Source organism: Mauremys reevesii, linkage group 4, assembly GCF_016161935.1.
Source record: "Mauremys reevesii isolate NIE-2019 linkage group 4, ASM1616193v1, whole genome shotgun sequence".
Lineage (NCBI taxonomy): Eukaryota > Metazoa > Chordata > Testudines > Geoemydidae > Mauremys > Mauremys reevesii.
In genome coordinates, this window is record NC_052626.1 from 335,461 (window position 1) to 354,128 (window position 18,668).

An 18,668-nucleotide genomic window follows, 5' to 3' on the forward strand; every position below is an offset into this window, starting at 1 on the left:
CTTGCACTTAAGTTGGCAGTGTTTGTGCTCCTTTCTATTTGCCTCACTGGGATTTGACTTCCACTTTTTAAAGGAAGTCTTTTTATCTCTCACTGCTTCTTTTACATGGTTGTTAAGCCACGGTGGCTCTTTTTTAGTTCTTTTACTGTTTTTCTTAATTTGGGGTATACATTGAAGTTGGGCCTCTATTATGTTGTCTTTAAAAAGGGCCCATGCAACTTGCAGGGATTTCACTTTAGTCACTGTACCTTTTAACTTTTGTCTAACTAACCCCCTCATTTTTGTATAGTTCCCCCTTTTGAAATTAAAGGCCACAGTGTTGGGCAGTTGAGATGTTCTTCCCACCACAGGGATGTTGAATGCTATTGTATTATGGTCACTAATTCACCTAGTACAAGTACTGTAGTGCAATCACTTTATTATGAAAGTTGAACTTACAAATGTAGAATTACATACAAAAAAAACTGCATTAAAAATAAAACAATGTATAACTTTAGAGCCTACAAGTCCACTCAGTCCTACTTCAGCCAATCACTCAGACAAACAACTTTCGTTACAACTTGCACGAGACAATGCTGCCCACTTCTTGTTTACAATGTCACCTGAAAGTGAGAACAGGTGTTCACATGGCACTGTTGTAGCCGGCATCGCAAGACATTTACATGCTAGATGTGCTAAAGATTCATATGTCCCTTCATGCTTCAATCACCATTCCAGAGGACATGCATCCATACTGATTACGGGTTCTGCTCGATAATGATCCAAAGCAGAATGGACCGACACATATTCAGTTTCATCATCATGAGTCAGATGCCACCAGCAGAAGGTTGATTTTATTTTTTGGTGGTTCGAGTTCTGTAGTTTTCACATTGGAGCGTTGCTCTTTTAAGACTTCTGAAAGCATGATCCACACCTCATCCCTCTCAAATTTTGGATGGTGCTTCAGATTCCTAAACCTTGGGTCGAGTGCTGTAGCTATTTTTAGAAATCTCACATTGGGACCTTCTTTGCATTTTGTCAGATTTGCTGTGAAATGAACATGTGCTGGGTCATCATCTGAGACTGCTCTAACATGAAATATATGGCAGAATGCAGGTAAAACATAACAGGAAACTTACAATTCTCCCACAAGGAGTTCAGTCTCAAATTTAATTAATGCATTGTTTCTTAATGCACATCATCAGCATGGAAGCATGTCCTCTCGAATGGTGGTCGCAGCATGAAGGGGCATACAAATGTTTAGCATATCTGGGGCCTAAATACCTTACAACACTGGCTACAAAAATGCCATGTGAATGCCAGTTCTCACTTTCATATGACATTGTAAATCATAGAATATCAGGGTTGGAAGGGAGCTCAGGAGGTTATCTAGTCCAATCCCCTGCTCAAAGCAGGATCAATCCTGAAGGACATAAATCCACACCGTGTAGAGTTCAAGCATAGGAGTTGATTACACACAGTGCTGGCCGAGTGTCACCATGCTTATTAGGCTCAGAGACACTGTCAATTAATTGATTACAATAGAATATATAGATTTTCCATGGGCAGGGGGATGTGACGGGGTAGGCAGTTCCACACTCCGGGATAGGTTTTGCAACAAGAAAAGATAACCATTGGCTAATGTGGTAACAGGTTACATAATGCCTCTGCGCATGGTCTCAAGTTAGCAAGTTAACATTTAATTAATACTTTGATAAAATGTTATTAGTATAAAATATATATATGTTGAATTCTGATTTGGGGTCCCTAGGAATGGAGCAACTCCTTTGATTGTCCAACAGGTACATTTCTAGGGATTAAATCAAAGAAACAGTGAAAGTATATGGCAATAAAGATTGTTTTCTGTGTGTCTAAAGGCAAGGCATTGGTCCCTTGGAAGGGATGTGGAAGGATGCCATATCTTATACTGACGTGCCAACTTTTCATAAACTCAAGGTTAGATCTGTGGGAAGAACGTCTCCCTACAGAAGAAACAAACACAATAGAAACAGGGATTCTTTGTTCAATCTGCAACTCTGAATAAGACAATTATTTAGTTCTTAGCGCCAACACCTGGCAATTTGCTGACCAGGCCTATCTTAGCAGGCACTCTGTTTACCCCAGCTTTTTCTTAGTTGATCACTATTTGCTAGGCCTCTGGTCCCTTGACCATACTCTGGACTTTGGGTCTGGAAAAGAGCTGGCAGAATCCATATACCAGGTTGTTATACAAAATGCACATGGATTTTAACCCTTCAAATCCCCAACTAAATAATCCCAGCCACGGCTTTGTCAAGCCTGAACTTAAAAACATCTAAGGAAGGAGATTCTACAACCTCCCTAGGTAATCCATTCCAGTGCTTCACCACCCTAAACCTCCCCCACTGCAACTTGAGACCATTACGCCTTGTTCTGTCATCTGATACCACTGAGAACAGTCTAGATCCATCCTCTTTGGAACCCCCTTTCAGGTAGTTGAAAGCAGCTATCAAATCCCCCCTCGTTCTTCTCTTCTGCAGACTAAACAATCCCAGTTCCCTCAGTCTCTCCTCATAAGTCATGTGCTCCAGCCCCGTAATCATTTTTGTTGCCCTCCGCTGGACTCTCTCCAGTTTGTCCACATCCTTCTTGTAGTGTAGGGCCCAAAACTGGACACAGTACTCCAGATGAAGCCTCACCAATGTTGAATAGAGGGGAATGATCACATCCCTCGATCTGCTGGAAATGCTCCTACTTATACAGCCCAAAATGCTGTTTTTCTCGTCCACTGTGACCCCTAGGTCCTTTTCTGCAGAACTGCTGCCTAGCAACTTGGTCTCTAGTCTGTAGCAGTGCATGGGATTCTTCCGTCCTAAGTGCAGGACTCTGCACTTGTCCTTGTTGAACCACATCAGATTTTTTTTGGCCTAATCCTCTAATTTGTCTAGGTCCCTCTGTATTAGGGTGACCAGACAGCAAGTGAGAAAAATCGGGATGCGGGTGGGGGGTAATAGGATCCTATATAAGAAAAAGACCCAAAAATCGGGAATGTCTCTATAAAATCGGGACATCTGGTCACCCTACTCTGTATCCTATCCCTACCCTCTAGTGTATCTATCACACCTCCCAATTTAGTGTTGTCTGCAAACTTGCTGAGGGTGCAGTACATGCCATCCTCCAGATCATTAATGAAGATATTGTTCAATATCTTCATTAATGATCTGCCTTCCTATCATCTTCCATTACTAGCTTACCTTCTCCACTGAGGGTTGCCAACTTTCTAATCACACAAAACCAAACACCATTGCCCTGCCTCTGCCCCGCCCCTTCCCTGAGGCCCATCCTGCTCCCATCCATCTCCAAGGCCCCGCCCGCACTCACTTCATACCCCTCCCTCGTCGCTTGCTCTCCCTCACCCACTTTCACCGGGCTGGGGCAGGGGGTTGGGGTGTGGGAGGGGTTGAGAGCTCCAGCTGGAGGTGCAGGCTCCATGGTGGGGCTGGAAATGAGGGGTTCAGGGTGGAGGAGGGGGCTCTGGCTGGAGGTGTGGGGGCTGGGGATGAGGGTTTGGGGATGCAGGGGGGGCTCTGGGTTGGGACAGGGGTTGGGGTGTGGGAGAGGTGCAGGCTCTGGGACGGAGTTTGGGTGTTGAAGGGGGCTCAAGGATGGGGTCAGGGTGCAGGTGGGGGTGTGTGGGAGTGGGCTCAGGGCTGGGGTGCAGGAGGGGGTGTGGGAGGGGGCTCTGGGCTGGGGCAGGGGGCTGGGATGTGGGAGGGGGTGTGGGGAGTAGACTCTGGGCAGCACTTACCTTGGGGGGCTCCCCAGAGGCAGCGACATGTCCCTCAGTTCCTAGGCTCAGGGGCAAACAGGTGGATCTGTACAGCGTGTATTGCCCGCACCCACAAGTACCACCCCCACAGCTCCCATTGGCTGTGGTTCCCAGCCAATGGGAGCTGCCGAGCTGGCATTCAGGGGGGCAGGGGCAGCACTTGGAGCTTCCCTGATGGTCCCTGTGCCTAGGAGCTGCAGCTATTTGTCATCTGCTTCTGAGAGTCGCACAGAGCCAGTGCAGGCAGGGAGCCTACCTTTGCCCTGCTGAACCACAGACTGGACTTTTAACGGCCCAGTCAGTGGTTCTGACCAGAGCTGCCATGGTCCCTTTTCGACTAGGTGTTCTAGTCAAAAACTGGACACCTGACAACCTGACCTCCACTGAGCAGCATATTCACACCATCCTTATCTTTCTTTTTTGTCTGACGCATTTGTAGAACCCCTTCTTGTTGTTTCTAACATTCCTTGCCAGTTGTAACTCATTCTTTGCCTTGGCTTTCCTGATTTTGTCCCTCTATGCTCGTACTATTCCTATGTATACATCCTTGGTCACATGTCCCTCCTTCCATTCCCTGTATGCATCCCTTTTGGTTTTTAAAGAGCTAAGAAGCTCCTTGTGCAGCCACATTGGTACATTCCCAAAAAGCAGTAGGGGCAGAAATAGTACTGCATGTAATTCAGCCATGTTAATCTCAGGTAGACAAGGCTTGATTTCAGGTTGTCTCTGAAGTCAGAAAAATTTGAGTTTTATAGCTGAAAACAAGCAGAGAGCTAATTGTGTGCCTATCCAAATGTATGTAAAGGGCCCACTCCTGCTCATTTCAACTGGATGTGGGCTTTTGGCAAGCAGGGGGAAATATTTCATTTAATGTGTAATGGAATTTAGGCCTAATTTCAGAAAAAAAACATTTCATATTTCCACACCCTGTGCCATTGCCAGTTGAGCAGTTTTCCACAGATGAACCAGTTGCTTGCAAACCTAATGTTTCATTAAGTTTTCATGTAAATTATTTAATAAGTAACAACATCTTGCACTGATGGTCCCTTAGTTGCAACTTGTACAGCAAAGTCAAGTCAAGTTCGGTCTTTCTGTTGGTTTGAAAAAAAAATCATTATAAAATAGATCTAAGCAGAACTACTTTCAGTCTGTGAAAAATAAAATCATCATCTGATATTCTTAGGGAAAAAAGCAGATAGTATCTTGAAAGCAGAAGGTAGCCAGGATGGACACAGCAGTAAGAAACTATTCCTATTTAAAGCAGTGGTTTGATATAGTGAACTGCAGAGAATACACATAATTCTGCTGTGGCAAAGTACCTGCTTCTCCTCGGCTGGCTCAGTCCCTTTTTTCCTTGGAGACACAGGCTTGGGCAAAGCAAAGTCCTTCCCGGTCACACAGGGTCTGGCTGATCCTTTTCTCAGTCAGCCCCTTGCTGCTTTTCTCCCCTTCTGGGGACAGAGTGCAGCCTTCCTTGCTGGAAGAGTTCAGCATCTTGCTGGCAGCTTCTCTCACTCCCCCCCTACTTCCCTGCCAGGGAGGGTTTAAAAAGGTCTCCAGCAATTGGGGCCAGCTGAACCTAATTAGTTCCCTGGTAACCCCTGTTCCAGCTGAACCTAATTTCTCCCTGGCTATCTCTCCTCAATGGATAGGGAGAGGCCTTTTAACCCCTCTGGCACTAATTACTACCCCTCCCTTTGTAGCCATTTGTCCTGGGTTTGTCACACTGCATTATTATGAAAGTAATAAAATAATACATTTATAAACAGTACCGTTCATCCCAAGGAGCCTTACATTTGGAGGGATATGAAACTTAATCCCAAGGCAATTTTAATATTGCTTCCTAAAACAGTTTCTTGTAAAATATGTGGCATATATGGCTACAAGATGGTATAACATGATGTGGTAATAAGATTTTATTAGAACTTTTTTGTGTTACCATGCAGAATGGACCAATCCCAAACTCATAGTGATCTCTTTATAGCACCCTCTATCACCATGTATGTCATATAAGCCACATATTTTCCAGACAAGACAGTGTAGGAGTGTTTATGTATCTAAAAAATGCATTTGGAATTTGTTTCATATTGTGCCATGTGTAAAGCCAGGTACCCAATCCCAATTCCAACTGCACAGGGTGCAGAGGGAACTATAAAAGATTTTATAAATCCCCAGATAAAAACTAAGTTAAACTGTAGGGTAAAAACATCATAGGGAAGTTGTAATTATCCCTAAAATGAGCATTAAAAATCCAGAAAATTCAGAATTACAGCTAAAGAGAAATCCAATTATGTTAAATTATGGAAATGAACCATTAAGGTACCTGAACAACTTTAACTCTGCCCCACAATGATGTCATGCAATTGCCCTACAATATGGTTAATTATGATCAGGACCATCAGTGAAAGGTGCAGTTGTTAATTATGAGTACTGCAGAATAGTGTCTGTAATTGGAAATTCTATTTTAAATCAAACTGATTTTTAAAGGCACATTAGGTTTGATCATTTTTGCCCTCAGGGTGTTACATTCTTCCATTGTTCTCAATGAAATGGAAGCTGCTGCTTCGCAAAGGCACCCTCTTTCATAATGCCTACTTCCTTCTATTGTTCACAGTAAGGGTAAACAGCAGAGTTTTCAGCAAAGATGGTTGTTTCCTAGGGTGCCAGGGCCCACCATATTAACTGAGGGCAGCTTGACATCACTGCCATGGTTTCCAGGGGGTGATGGTAACCATTTTGAAAGAGGACAGTTCTTCATGGATTTCTATTTGTCAAAGAACATTATTCTTCAGCTCCTATTTTCCCCCAGTGAAGCCTACTGACAAGATTTGGAGTGAATTTTAACTATGGGAGGAGTTTGAAGAGTCTTTATGAATTCTTACTGAGATCATCAGGGACAAAGAAAATCTGTCAGGGTGATACATTTCTTTAAAAAAAAATTAACTAATTAACTCAAACAATTTAATCAATTTACTTGTAAGTTCTCAGAAAACTGTTTAAGTGCCACAACAGTCAATGTTGTACCTCTGGGGAATTTATGCTGCATTTTTCATATATAACCAAGTGGTTGAATTCCTGCTTTAACTGCAAAACCCAACTCCACATTAACTCTGTAGCTGTGAGCAGCACTCCTATACTCAGAGAGACAGCTGATTGGCAGGACTTTGGGATGGCTCATGAGGGGCATGTTACAGTGCTAGTCACATGATTATTCCACACACTCATTTCTTCTCTGTATGTCACAAACCCTACAGACACAAGGACCGGTCCAGAAATGAGTCAGTTTTAACAACTGACTCAGTGCCATTTTCCACACCCCTTTTGGGAAACATGGAGGATCAGCCCTGGTGCCCATGTAACCCACACACCTGCTGCATGTGGTGTTCTGTCCCAACTAGCGGCACTGAGACCACTTAGAGGGATTAATGAGTTTGCTCTACAGCCTTAGCTAACAGGCAGTTGGCTTTTAGCGCATGTGGTAGAGGCTCCTGCACTAAGCTCCACAGGTCCCCGGTTCAATCCTGCCAACGTGTGGGGTCTGTCGGCATTACACTCACACAAGCGCAGGGACTGTGACTGCCCCAGCCTTCTTTTGGGACATAAGGGGGTGGGAGTGGGAGACAAAAGGTTCCTTGTGCCCTCCCCTGTGCATCCTAAGGGCTTGGGGCATCCTTATCAACTATCATGTCCCTAGTTTAGGCCTGTTTATAAAATCCCATTCTGTGATACAGATGAGATTTGTAGGTGTGATCCTTCTGGCAGGGGGAGTCAGCAGCAACAAGGGCCAGATTCAATACAAAGCCCCAAACTAACCCTGGGTGCATCTAGGAGGCAATACTTCCCTGCTCAAAAGCACGTGTATAACAAAGGAAAACTTATTAGCAGGGAGAGGGAACCCAGCTTTAATCTGTGAAAACACCACAAGCATGAGCGAAAAGCATGTGAATGTCAGTCCCCCCCACCCTCGCCCCCCCAAGTATGTCAAGCAGTGTCCTTTGCCTCAGTTTCCCACCTTGCACTGTGAAAGTCCAACAACTATTCTTTTAACACACCACTCCCCTCTCCGTCCGCACCACTCCACTCACAGCTGCTGTCCTTGGCCAGCAAAGCCCCAGAGTTCAGAGGTGCATTCACGTAGCTTCACCTCCCATCCCTGAAGGGGAGGGCGTTGAGCAATGTCTCTGCTACTGCTGCAGCCTCTGCAACTGGCTCATGGCTGCTGCTGTTTTCTCTCTGTTACTGATACCGCTCAACTACCACCTCTGCTACCCTTATCACTGTTGCTGCTCACTGTCCCTTCTGCAATGTCCCAGTCTGCATTTCTGCCACATAACCCAGTTCTCAGTGATTTCACCCAGCAGCAGGGAACCTCACTGCTGGTGCAGTCTCTGTGCTGGCTTTCACTGTAGCAGTGCCCCCACACTAGGTCTAGAGTTCAGGCCCTAGACCTACTCATCAGTCATGTCAGCACTGATAATCACTGAACAGAAACATTGAACTCAAACTCCACAGAGTCTAATCAGATCTGTCTTTAAATGCTGGAGGGAGGGGAGGAATTGGCCTCTAGCCCTCTTTAAGCAGCATCCGCACCACCAGACAGGAACAACTACCCCCACACCATCTCATTTGGCATCTCTCCCCCCTGCTTAGCAAGAGAGTTTCAGTTTAGGGTGACCCCCCTCTGCAGCCCTCTACTTGTATAATAAGAATAACAACATTTCATTACTCCTGCATTCAATACTAATGTGTTTTGTAACCAAAAACAAGCCAAAATTGATCACGCTGGCAAAGCAGCTCCATCTGCTGAATACCTAGGCAGAATAGGCATGTCCATGCAAATACAGTCTGCTCCTGCAGTCTTTTCCCCCCAGCTCATCACTATACATCAGGGGAGAGCTCATTCAGACCCTGCTTACACCCACATGGGCTCATGCCTAAAATTGTTTAATACATTGTTATCCAGGTGGTAGTTTCACTTTTGTTTGCAGGTCACGTGAAATGTTCACGTCATGAGACAAAGTGATTCAAGACAGTCTGAATCACATATGCACCTATGGAATAAGTGGCCTCCTTCAATCGTGCTACAGGACCCAGCTGCTAGTCTGTTTTACTGCCTGCAGTAATTTTACTTTAAAAAAAAAACAAATACCAAAGAAAATTTACATAATAATTTCAGCAGAACAAGCACAGTATCAATGTCTGTGAAAATTGTTAGGTAACAACTCAACAGTGACTAATTAAATAGCTAGCTACTGATTCTGTAGAGTAATCCAGGCAGAGAGAATGTTTTCCACTGGGTAATACCATATTTAATAGCATCATTAAATATTAGTGCTTGCTTCAACAGTCATTTTCACAAAATATTTCCTGTAAGCCTTTGAAAAATGTATGTGTTTAAAATAATAGAAAATGAGATCGTTTTAACAGGATTAGAGCATGCCCCCAACCCTGATAATCAGGCTTATTTACATAAAACATCCTGCACTGATATTGTATATATTTGCAGCTAGCAAAATAGAGTGAAAAATGAAGCTAAGACTACCTGACCTATTCTTCTGAATAAATTCCTTGTTAATGTTATTCCTAATGAGGAAGTTGCCAGTGTTGCAAAAGAGTGACTTGTGAATAGTTGAGGCTTGTGTTGCCAATGCTGGGATGGCTTGTGCTTTATTAATAGTAATTAGCGAGATTTTCAGAAAGTTTATTTGCAGCAAATCATCAGGAATTATTTTTTTACTTCAACAACTGCAATCTCCATTCCCTCCTGGTTTTATGCGGGAGCAGGCGCCTGATGCTGTTGATAGTAAAGGAGATTCTGAATATCCCAGGGGTGATGTTGAATAGGTGGGAATCTTCTAACTACCCATCTGCTGCAGCCCTTTTACTTGTAAAGGAAATTAATCCTGCCAGTGTTACCTCCTGGCTGGGCCCTGCACACCCTCCCAAGCCAGTCATGGGAGCCTCCAGGAGTACACCTGAGCTAATCTATGCAATGGGTCTAACCCCCAAAGTACCAAATATAAACCCTTTAGCAACAAACAACGTACTCTTCTATTAGTGTTAACGCGCCTTTACTTAACTTAGAAAAACATGACAGATTTAAAGTGTTACGAGCACTTTAAGTCAATAAGGGGTGCTTCAATAATAAATAAATGAAAAGTAACCAGCCTACATTTACACTGGCTGTGGTTGCCCCACCCGCTCCTCTGAATGCCAGAGGGCTGGATGCCTGCTTGTGTGGGCGTGTGCTGTGTGCATGAAGATCTAGAAACTGGGGACAGTGCTCTGCGGGTTTGGTAAAACAGTCCTGCCCAGGTAACAAGCGATGCTAACTCAGGATCATTCCAAGCTGCACAGCCCCTCTGGGGATGGGAGTCGTTATACCCAGAGGTCAGTGACCTGGATCCTGGTCAGACCATCACAACACTTGCCTCTTCTCAGACTGTCACTGTCCCCCTTCCCTGTCACTGTCCCCCTTCACTGTCCCCACTCTCCCAACAACACAGGAGGCGGTTAGGCCCCTGCCTGCACTGCAGGCCCACCTCAGTCAGTTCTGGGCACAGCAACCATCTCTGCCCTGGGTCCCAGGACTCCCAGCCATAGCCCCCGTGTTCCCAGCTGAGTGAAAAGGGGCAAGTAAGCGAAAGTGGGGGAGAGCGAGCAACAGAGGAGGGGGGGCTGGAGTGAGCAGGGTCTCAGAGAAGGGGATGGGGCGGGGCATTGGGGCAGGAGCAGGGCAAGGGAGTTCAGTTTTCTGCATTTAGAAAGTTGGCAAACCTGAATTGTCGATCAATGTTGCTTTCTTAAAGTCTTCAGCAAAAGGATCTCAAATACAGTGTCCAAACACTGGCTTGTCTCACTAATCCTGTATAGCCTCAGTACTGTAGGACATCTCCATGTTGTGATAAACAGCTTCCCAATGCAGGGAGCTATGGTATGATTATGTATAGCAACATAGAGAACTCTATTATTTAGTAAGTGCATGATGAGAAAGGACAGCTTACGTGAAGAAAGGAATAAAGTGGGAATGTTGAAATGTCTTGGCTCTCTTTAGTCCTGCACACAGAACATTGTGTCAGAAGTGAGTCAGCTTCGGCAAGATGTGAAATCAGAAACTGAGAATACTGCAACCAAACAAAAACCTAAACGGTCTAGTATCAGAGAACAGAACCCAATTTACTTGGAGTGAGCTTGCACAATTTACCTGGGAGTGGGAATTCAGTCATGCCACATCATCCTACCACAGCCAATCATATGGCAATGCTGATTTGGCAGATAACATTGCTAAGATCCATTAAAGAAATCTGCAAGCAGCAGATACAAAAATGTATCGCAGGCCATTCCTGTATGGAGCAACATTCTCACAGAAGGTATTATCAGCAGCCCAGGATAACACTTGATGTCAAGATGCATACGTACTTTGGTGCCTAAAGCCCAGCAGTATGGCAACCAGCATCACTGGAAGGTGTAACAGAAAGAGAGAGACGCAAAGGCCAAAGCCTACTATGACCAGCAACCTAAGATCCTCCAGAACTACAACCAGGAGACCCTGCCTTATTTCCTCAAGACAAATCTTGGACTTGGAAACAAGATACGTGGGGTGAACACAAAAATCCTCTTTCATATAACATAGCATACATGGGCATATATGACACCAAAACCACAAATGCATCTGCCACTACAAACACAAGACAAAAACGTGAAATGGAGGATGGTGAAATTTGCACTCCACTGAGACTTGCTCAGCCTGACAGAGAAGGAACACAAGCAGAAGAATGTCTGACTGCAAATGAGTGGAACAGACTCTCAAAACACCACCCAGGCGAGGCGAGACAAGCACAAGGCAATCTCCTAACATCAAAAGAAAGACTCACACTGACTTCAATATCAAACCACCTGCAAGGTGTGCACAAGACTTGTACAGTACAAAGGTATGAAAAAATAATCCTTGCAAACCAAGAGGAAACTACATTAGTAGCCAAGCAAATTAAGAGAGTTAGTAAATTAAAAACCATGTTAGTGTTAATCTAGAACTGGGATGATCTAGGCTTTATGGGGGTATCTGAGTCTAAGCAGGTTATGAGACTCACCTTTAATTTCACTGTCTCAGGTAAATGGGACAGAAGAGGAGGAGCTAGAGTAGAATAATGCACAGAAATAATGCACTCTGCTTTTGGGAATGACTTGGTGTGAGAGGATAGTACATGTGGAGGAAGGAACAAAGCCTGAATGTTGCACTTTCTTGGCTCAATCTCTCTCTCTTTATGCTTGAACGCAGACACCACTTCCTTGCTTAGACACCATATTCTTCTGCGCCACAGTAATTCCCATTTACAACAACCCTGCAGTGGGAAAACACGGTGCCTGGCGTTTGCCACATTTATGGCATGTAAACCTAGTGGGGCCCCATTCAGCCCTTTGTAGTCAACATGTTCAGAATTTGTGCTGAAGGGCTTATAACAGTTACCTGAGACTTGAGCTGCACAAATGAATACCTCCCCTGTCATCCCATCATGGGGACAGACATGTGCAGTGGGCATGTGAACACTCTTTGGATACTGAGGGGCCAATCTCAGCTCCTATAGGAAATCCCCAGGGAGGAGACTAAGGAGGAACAAACGTCCATGGAGCAACCCTGGTTGAGAACTCTCTTAAATGGTTCCTTCCAAAGGTGAGAGGGCCATATTCCTCAATGGCTGACATTTTGTCTGAACACTGTCTGCAGTGCCTATTGTAACCACCTCACCCACTTCTCAGATGCAAAACATACAGCCAGTCCTTCCTCATGTTTAATTGGCTCTCCTTTCTAGTGGTACTGATTACTAGAAAAATAGATATAGGTCATAGGTGTCTGTCTACAGATAGGTACCATATTCTGAAACTAAACTGAATCCACTGTCTCATTTTCATTTCTTATTCTTATTTTATTTCTTAACAGTGAACTTTGATTCAATGTTTCCCCACAAACTGCTAATGACTCTGTGCTCTACTTAATTTTTTTTAACTAACTAACTAACTAACTAACAACACATGCCATTTTACTAATCTCTGCTTCAGCTGCAAGAAAATCTAGCTACCTTTAGTGCCAGAAAGTCCAGCCATACTGCAGAAAAGCAGACTTCCCTGACAATCTTAAAGGGGAAGTTTAACCTGGGGACAACTTGAATGAAGACACCATTATTTAAAAGCAGTTTACTAGGCCAATCATTTTTATATTCCTTTTGCTATTATTTCTATTCAAAGATAGATCTTTTCAAGATTTTTACATCAACATTGAAGAGCCATTTCTTGTAGGTTAGTAAGATTCTAAGACAGATCGGTGAAGGGTGCCATAAAAATAGAAGTGGTTTATTGTTAGTGGGTGTTATCATCAATATTTGGAGCCGGGAAAGAATTGGCAGAGACCCTGGGGGAGGAGGGTTTCACCTTCCTGTTCAGCATGGGACACAGGTCACTTGCAGGTTTAAATTAGTGTAAATGGTGAATTCTCTGTAACTTGAAGTCTTTAAACCATGATTTGAGGATTTCAGTAATTCAGCCAGAGGTGAGGGGTCTGTTACAGGTGTGGGTGGGTGATGTTCTGTGGCCTGCAATTATATTATATATTATAAAATATTTGCGGACAATTACAATCCTGACCATCATTTGGTCAGATGGAATACACCCTGCGAGTAGCTTCTGTAGATGTGAAAGGTAGAACTGAATTCGGAGACAAGAGCAAAAGATCAGGTGATCTAATATGATCATATGATATGCCAATTTTAAAAAAATAGCAGGAAGAGAGACTTTTGGAAGAAAGTGAATGAGTGAAGAAAGAGCGAGTGGAAACACTGAAGAGAACTTGGTCAGCTCCTGTAGGGACCCAATAGTCACATTTCCCTTCACTGGCCTTTGTTCTTTTAGAAAGCACATTTCTGACTACAAAGTATCCCCAGTACATGCAGCATTTTTTTATTGCATTAAATATGAGAAAAAAGGCCTGTGGAGAGTGTCATTAAGATTTTAAGATAAAAAACCTAGAAGCATGTGAAGAATCTGATGGCAACCTAATGAAATGAGATGTCGATTTGCTTTGAAGTAATGTCCAGGGATATCAGCCTGCATACTTCTATTCAGCATCTTCATTATTTATTACTGCTGACTTTTACTAATTCTTAAAAGAAAGAAAGAATTACTTCAATTCTGAAGCAGGCTTGCCCTTCAGATCAGAACTGAAAGAACTTGAGCTAAACAGAGCCTTTGAAAACACTAGTGCAAAGCAAATTATATATTTAAAAATAAGTTTATTTGAACTGGATGGGAAGCTAGAAGCATCTCATCTATGATACTGTAAATGAGATTCAGGAAGAGGCATCTGAAACTGAAATTCCAATCTAACTATAGAGAAACCTTCAGTATGGCTGAGACTATTTAGGAAGGTGCTCAGAGAGCTTAAATCACATTGAGTTTAGACTAGTCAGCATCAGGAACTAAAAAAACACAAGAACATAAGAACGGCCATACTGGGTTAGACCAAATGTCCATCTAGCCCAGTATCTTGTCTACCGACAGCAGCCAATGCCAGGTGTCCCAGAGGGAATGAACAGAACAGGGAATCAAGTGATCCATCCCATCACCCATTCCCAGCTTCTGGCAAAGAGAGGTTAGGGACACCATCCCTGCCCATCCTGGCTAATAGCCATTGATGGACCTATCCTCCATGAACTGATCTAGTTCTTTTCTGAACCATGTTATGGTCTTAGCCTTCACAACATCCTCTGGCAAAGAGTTCCACAGGTTGAAAAGCATAAAATAATGAAATTCACAAAAAACTTGTTATGCAGCCAGGTTGATCCCTATTCTATTTAACTCACCATAAGTTGGTCCCTATTCTATTTAACCCACAAGCAGCTGGTCCCTGTTCTATTTCACCTACAAGACAACAATTTCAGTGATACAAACAGTCAAATACAGCCGGGGAAGCAACCAGAGGAGATGGTGATAGTAACATCAGCCCCTTTGTTTCAGCAGATATACCTGCCATTTATCAGTTAGGCAAGTCTCCCACCGGCTGCTAGAGGAGCATTACCAGGTCAGCAGATTTCACATGTACATTCATCCAGGAAGATGCAACTGTTCCTTTTGGATACCAACCTTGTGACTGTCATCCATGCCCACACAGCAGTGTGCTCTATGTGGAGCTACGCCGTAAAACCATTCAGACACCTGAGCTGGGGTACAACAAAGAGGCTAGACAAATTCAGATGGGAATACGAAAACTTTTAAACAATAAGGTTAATTAGCCATTGGAACTAGATGCCTGGAACTAGAACACTGCAGAAATCCTTGGGTGAAATTCTCTGGCCTGTGTTGTGCAGGTCAGATTAGATGTTCATAGTGATCCTTTCTGGCCTTTACAGCTATTAATCTATGGTTTCAACTTCCTAAAATGCATAGAGTCCGGGGCCAGAAGGGACCACTGTGATCATCTAGTCTGATACCCTGTATAGCACAAGCCAGATAATTTCTCCAAAATAATTCCTTTGGAAATACAGCATATATTTGAAAATGCAATCTTGGTTAAAAAATTGACAGGGATGTAGAATCCACCATGACCCTTGTAAATTGCATTGGACACAAGATTGCCAATTAGCTTTAAATGGATCACAGGTGGATTAACAGCTGATTCTGGGCTCTTTTGGAATCAGGCCTGACAAGCCACACACAGCAGCCAACAAAGACAGCAGCAGTAAGTGATCCATCTCTCAACTGAGATTGGGTTGGTGGCTATGTAAGGAAGGGTGGAGGAAAGGAAGAGTTCTGCTTAAATGTAAAGCAGGGCCTTCATGCTTTGCCAATGACCGTGAAGCCAGAAGAGGAAGATTGGAAGAAGGTTAAGGATTGTTTCATTAAGGCTGTAGAGGTAACGTGGCAGGACGAGTGGTAAAATGGGTGTTTTCAGAGCACAAGCTGGTGCTGGAAGCTGGATATACAAGAGAAATTAAAAAGAAAGAAAATTATTCAGAGTTTGAGGAAGCAGATTATGCTAATGAAACAATCAGAAATGCATACAAACCAGAAAAAGGAGTCTAACAAAGCAGTTGCTAAGGAAAGAATAAAGGCTGAAGAATGAAGGAATTATACAGAAAGCTGGAGGAAAATGAGTGGAAGGAAATTGTTTTTTGGGGTTGATAAAAAATGGAACAAAGAACTACAAATTATGAAGAAACCTTTGTGTGTGAAGGATGGGAACTGTGTGGGTAATTCACCCTACAGAGGAGGTAGAGGTAGGGAAAATATTTCCAAAGCCTATTAAATAAGATGAGTGCAAGTGTCGCTGATAATTATAGGGAAGCCTGAAAAGGCATTGATCTCTGTAGAGGAGGTAGAAGAAGCACAGAATAAGATGAAGCAGATAAAGCAGCGGGTGAACATGAGATAACTGTTGATACAATCAAGGCAAGTTGGAGAAACTAGAGTAAAGTGGCTTATGTTTGCTGGGCTTAAGTGAGGATACCAAATGACTGCATAACAGGATTGACTGTGCCTCTTTGGAAGGTCAAGGGTGATGCAAATGACACAAACATGTATCAGGGCATCACCCTGTTAAATCTGTCTCTTAAAGTCCTTGAGAGAGTTTTTGAGGCCAGGTTGAGATGCCAAGTGGAGAAAAATTCAGGAGAAGAGCAACCTGCCTTTAGAAAGGGACGGGCACTATCGACACAAGAATTGCAAGGAGACAGATGTTTGAAAGACTGGTAAATGGGGGATATCATTTCTATGTAGCATCTGTGACCTGGAGAAAACATCTGACATGGTTCTGTGGGAGCTGGTGTTTGGAGGACTGAGATGGATGGCAGGGGGACTTGAGAAAGTAGAGATGACACAGGAGCTGTATCAAGGGTCAAGAGCTAAGCTGATAACAATGCATGGAATTTTGGAGAGTTTTGAGGTGATGGTGGGATTCAGGCAAGGCAGCATGTTGAGTCCACTCCTCTTCATCTTAGTTATGGAGTTAGATACTAGGAGAACCAAGCCTGTGGGGAGACAGAGAAAAAACTCTTTGTACTGATGACCTGCCTCTTTTGGATGACAGCAAAGAGAATTTGGTAAATATGGTATCAGAGTGGGATTTGTGTTTGAAGATAATGGTTTGAAGTTAAACACAAAGAAAATAGAAGTTATGCAAATAGGGAAGGTGAAAGAATTGTTGATTAAAGTTTCAGGAGAGAAGCTGAATCAGAACAAAGAATTTGTGTTCTTGGGAAGTCCATCGGAGAGAGACCTGGAGAACTGAACCCAATGTGCATGGGCAGCAGTGAAAAAGGTGGCAAGAGCACTGTGGGACTTGAAATTAAGTAACAAACTGAAAGGAAAAGTGTTTGCTGTGTTTGTTCCTTCCTGCTCTAATGTTTGGAAAAGGTGAGCCTTACAAAGATGGAAGAAATGAAGAAACTGGTAGTAGAAAATAATATACTGAGGAGAATGGCAGATAAGCATGGATTGGACAAAAAGTGCATGGAAGATATTAGGGAGGAGATTAACTTGGGCCTCTAAGTGATAGAGGGGATGGAAAGTACACTATTGAGGTGGGCTGAATATGTGATAAATAAAGGAGAAGAATGACCAGCAAAGAAAGCATGGGAGGAAGAGGTCAGCAAGAAAGAATGTGGAAGATCAAGGATATAGGCTCATAGACTTTAAGGTCAGAAGGGATCATTGTGATCATCTAGTCTGACCTCCTGCACATTGCAGACCACAGAATCTCACCCACCCACTCCTGTAATAGACCCCTAACCTCTGACTTAATTACTGAAATCCTCAAATCATGGTGTAAAGATTTCAAGTTACACAGAATTCATCATTTACACTAATTTAAACCTGCAAGTGACCTATGCCCATGTTGCAGAGGAAGGTAACCCCTCCCACCCCACCCCCCAGTCTGCCAATCTGACCCAGGAGAAAATTTCTTCCCGACCCCAAATATGATGATCAGTTAGAACCTGAGCATGTGGGCAAGACCCACCAGGCAGACATCTGGGACAGAATTTCTGTAGTAACTCAGAGCCCTCCCCATCCAGTGTCCTGTCTCCAGCCATTGTGTATTTTTGCTACTGGCTGTCACCAATGGGTTACATGCCATTGTAGGCAGTCCTGTCATACCATCCATCCATAAACTTATCGAGCTCAGTCTTGAAGCCAGTTGGGTCCCCCCGCTCCATTTGGGAGGCTGTTCCTGAACCTCACTTTCACTCCTCTGATAGTTAGAAACCTTTGCCTAATTTCAAGCCTAAAATTGTTGATGGGCAGTTTATATCCATTTGTTCTTGTCTCCACATTGGCACTTAATTTAAATAACTCCTCTCCCCCGACCCAGTATTTATCCCGCTGACGTGTTTATAGAGATATATGAGAAAAGGATTGGAACTCCAAGGTCTACAGACCCATGCCATGGACTGGAAGGAGCAATGAAGAATCATGGGCACTTCTGACCCTGTGTAAATGGGAAAAGGAGTTGAGAAGTGAAGTGAGAGCAGAATGTGGGCCTATGCCTTTAATCAGGGAGAGTGCATTTCCACACGACACCTTCCTTTCTAGACCACTCACATACCAGAGAGCATTAACCAACACAAAGCACATTGGTGATTTCACAATTGTTATTTAACATTTTGATCGTGGTATCACCTCAATGCCACAACCAGACTAGACCCCGTTGTGCTAGGCACTGTAATTATGGCTGTATTCCACAGTGGACACTCACTTGTTAAACTAACTGGATCTCTTTTCTCCATGAAACTACAGGTTTGGTTAATAAAGGTCATAGTGTTGATGTAAAATAAGGGTTTTTCCACCCCACGGATTCCAAGGCCAGAAGAGATCAATGTGATCATCCAGTCTGACC